General features: G+C 35.7%; 1 pseudogene; it reads left to right on the top strand.

The window, feature by feature from the left end:
* The first annotated feature begins 249 nt into the window (after nt 1–249).
* On the top strand, nt 250–334 carry LOC136152578 (small nucleolar RNA SNORD116; annotated as a pseudogene).
* Nucleotides 335–4,354: the final 4,020 nt, after the last annotated feature.

Below are 4,354 nucleotides of genomic sequence, written 5' to 3'. Positions count from 1 at the left end.
TATAGCACAGGGAACTGTACTCAGTAATCTAGAAGATAAAAAAATCTAAAAAAAAATTAGATATGCATGTATGTATAACCTAATCATTTTGTGGTACAGCTGAAACTAACAAAACATTGTGGCTCAACCATACTTCAATTTAAAAAAAAGAAAAACATGTTGTTTTCAAAAACAAAGACACTAGACCGTATGGCTCCTGAGCATCCCTTTAAGAAGTGAGTACATACTAAGAAATCTATACAAAGTAGTGGCTTATAAATCATGATTATTCCTTGGAAAATCTGAACAACATGAGTGAGAACTCACTACTGTCTCCTCATCAAAACTGAGGTCCAGCACGTAGGAAAAAAAAAAAAAATAAATAAATCATGATTAAAGGACAAAGTCAGTCATTTCACTCACACTGAGCCAGATTTCCTCAGGGCTTTGATTCCTAGTGATCAGAAAGCCCATTCTGCCAATGCCCTGGGCCAGGGTGGGCTGAGGGAGCCATTGGCCCATAGCTGCCCCTTCTCACCTGCTGGCCTGAGAAGTGCAAAGGTGCCTGGGCCAGACCGGCTCCGACTGGCGCCCTGATGGCATACGTGACCAGCTCGACTGGAGAGCTGCTTTCTGCTCAGTTGATGGGCAGTTCTCCCAAGGAGCCCAGGCTTCCTTTTGCTTCTGAAATGATTTTCTGGCAAGGTCTTCTGCCATCGATATTAGCAATGAAGGCTGAAAACAGCTTAAAGGCCCAATAACCCCTTTATAATCCCAAACCTGGATGTTGAAGAGGATAGATGATTGTGTCTGCTGTGTGGCAGAAGGGATTCTAAATTATGCTCCCCAGCATCCCGGGGAGCCGCAAGCCCTGAGTGTCTCATTTCTGCCTCAATCCCTGCAACAACTCTTCCTTCTACTTAGTATCCACCTTGGGATTCTGCATGAGATTTTGTATCATAAAGTATTTTCTGAAAAAATACATTTATAGTTACTAATGTAATATGAAGGTCATTTCATTTTTTCATCAGAGAGAAGATGTACATTCAGACCCAGGGGATACATTAATACATTGCTGAATCCTTTCAAGGGTCCTTAAAAAGATTTAATTAATAAGACGTTAAGATATGACACTTTTGTAGCTGACAGATCTTTATTCCTTTTTCTTGTTAGGATATTATGCCTTTCGTTTTATGCCTTTTTTTTTCCCTTGCAAGGATATTAAGTCTAAGAAAGATTAGAAGACAAGGTATTTAGAATGTCTTTTTAAAAAAATTCCTTTAGAGGAAAGGAAATCCTTTCATAAGATTGTATAAATGGAAAAACTTTGGCTCTTATTTCGGAAAAAGAATCATGCATGGAAAATCCCCATTTTAAAGGTCACTTTTAACTGAAACTGAAAGAAACAAATTCAGAGCATAAAACCAGAGAAAGAGATAAGGTAATATTTTTTAAGTTGTAAAAAAGTGATAGTTTTCCAAAGTGTTATCTCTGGGAAAGTTATGAAGTCATTTCCCAATTTTCTTAAATTATTTGATCATCTATCCAGAAAACAAAATTAAGTATTTGTTAAGAATTTTGAGGAGAATTCCTAGCCTTACACAGAAGGAACCCCCCCCTTTTTTTTTAAATTGGAGTTCCTTTAAGGGGAATTTTTTTTTTTTCCTGTTGAAGGAAATGTTCCATTAACATTTTACATAAAGTTTCCTTAAGAGTGGGTCATGGGGGGTGGGGTGGGAGTGGGGGTCTGTAACATTGTGTTAATGTTGGCTTTGAGTGTTTTCTCTGTAATTTGTCAGTAAAGGGTACTTTGTCTTCCGGGATCACAGAATGTCTGAAGAGATGATTTGTATGTTGTTGAAAGATGGTTGTGGTCTTAGAATTGTCTCAGTGACAAAAGAGGTGTATTCTTGAGCTCTTTTCTGAGGAGGATGGAGTTTGGAGATTTGTTTTCCTGCGGAGTAATTCTGATATCAGAATCATCTGCTGGCACTTGCACTTTTATATCCCTTATAATGCTTCAGGAGAAAACTTGAGAACCACGTTTCTTGGGCCATTTTGCTTGTAGGGTTCCAAATTGTCAGGACTCTGCTAATGAGGTATTTTCATATGGGATCTCAAATGAGGAAGACGGGAAGGGGGAAGACTTTTTTTTTTGTCTGTCCCTTGGCCTTGGTGGGGTACTTAGCTGCCAAGAGCTGAGTGGTTGCCATTTCACCCATTTTGGAGCTGTGAGAAGCTGAGAAGTTGGCAGCAGCTATTTGCATGGTTCCAATTTTGGGTGGCAGCAGCTTCCTTTTTTCTTTGTGGTCACAAACTTGACACTTACCACTGTTGTTGATTATTGATTATTTCCTTCGCTGTGCAGAAGCTTTTTAGTTCAATACAATCCCATGTGTCTATTTTTAGATTTTGTTGCCTGTACTTTTGGTGTCATATCCAAAACACTATCTCCTGATCAGTGTCCAGAAGCTTCTCCTCTATGTTTTGTTCTAGTAGTTTTAGAGTTTCAAGTCTCATGTTTAAGTACTTAATACATTTTGAGTTGATTATTGTATGTGTTGTGTGGTAAAAGTCCAATATCATGTTTCTTCATGTGGCTGTTTAGTTTCCCCAACCTGATTTATTGAAGAGTCTATTCTTTCTCCATTGTGGGTTCTTGAGACCCTTAGTAAAGGACACTAAAAGAAAATAAAGTTAGTTACATGTCAAAGTCCCTAAATAACATAGATGCAAAAATCCTCAACAAAATATTAGCTAATGAAATTCAACAGCCACATTAAATGATCTTATACCATGATCAGATGAGATTTATCCCTAGGATTCAAGGATAGTTCAACCTACACAAATCAGTAAATATGATACACCACATTCACAGAATAAAAATCATATGATTATCTCAATAGATACATTTGAGCAAGTTCAACATCTTTCCATGAAAACAGTTCTCAGTAAATTATGTCTAGAAGGAATGTACCTCAATAAAATAAAGGCCATTTGTGAAAAACCTACAGATTATATCGTACTCAATGGTGTAAAGCTGAAAGTTTTTGTCTAAGATCAGAAATAAGAAGATGATGCCCACTCTCACCACTTCTCCTCAGTTTAGAGCTATTAAGTCCTAGCCAGAGCAGTTAAGCAAGAAAAAAATCCAAACTGGAAAGGAAGAAGTAAAATTGTCTCTGTTTGCCAATGACTATCTTATATATAGAAAACCATAAAGATTCTACCAAAAAAAAAAAAAAAACCTGTTAGAATAATCTAATTCAATAAAATTAAAGGATACAAAATCAACATACAAAGTCAGTTGCATTTTTATAAACTACCAGCAAACTATCTGAAAAAGAAATGGAGAAAACAATCCCATTTACAGTAGCATTTAAGCAATAAAATACTCAGGAATAAATTTGACCGAAAAGGTGAAAAAATCTCTACACTGAAAACTATGAGACATTGATTAAAGAGCTACTGAAGAAGACACAAATAAATAAAAGGTTTTCTGTGTTCATGAATTAAAAAAATGAATACTGTTAAAATGTGCATACTGTCCAAAGCAATCCACAGACTCAGTGCAATCTCTATCAAAATTTCATTTCAATAGCCACATTAAATGGTCATACACCATGATCAAATGAGATGAGATATTTTTCACAGAAAAAGAAAAAATAATCCTAAGGTTCGTATGGAACCACAAAAGACACAAACCAGCCAAAGTAATCTTGAGAAAGAAGAACAAAGAAGGCATTAGACTTCCTGATTTCAAAATATTTTATAAGCTGTGTGGTATTGGCATAAAAATAAACACATAGATCAGCGGAACAGAATCGAGAGCCTAGAAATGAATTTATGTATTTACAATCAACTCATCTTTCACAAGTTCTATATTCTTTATAAATGTAGTTCCTGAATACATTCTGAGACCTTATTTTATTCACAGATCGAATAAATGAGTATCATGGCTTTTACAAGCTAAGTAAATTAAAAGTAGTCATTTGGAAGGGTGTTGCTGGAGGAAAGTGAAAACAAAAAGTGCAAATGATCATATGCATGGAGAATATACATTGATCAAAGTAAATTAAATTACTTAAAAAATATCAGCCTGGGGATAATTAGTGTGGGGATTCACAATTTTCATTCATTAAGAGTCACAAAGAACATCACTGTATCACAAAACACCACTGTATCCCGCTGGTCACAGTGGGAATTCTAAATAATCCAAAAAAGTTAAAAGTTTCTTCATGCTGTTCTATAGAAGCATTCAGGGAAGTATTTTTGAAATTTTTCCCTACAAAAACTGCACAAATTGAGAAACGGATGCTTTATATGATATACTTTCAAGTTTATGAAAGGGATGTACACGTCAAACATTTCATTT

This window comes from Muntiacus reevesi, chromosome 21 (assembly GCF_963930625.1).
Source record: "Muntiacus reevesi chromosome 21, mMunRee1.1, whole genome shotgun sequence".
NCBI classification, from domain to species: Eukaryota; Metazoa; Chordata; class Mammalia; order Artiodactyla; family Cervidae; genus Muntiacus; species Muntiacus reevesi.
Note: the sequence above shows the minus strand (reverse complement) of the source record. Positions and strands in the feature narration are given on the sequence as shown.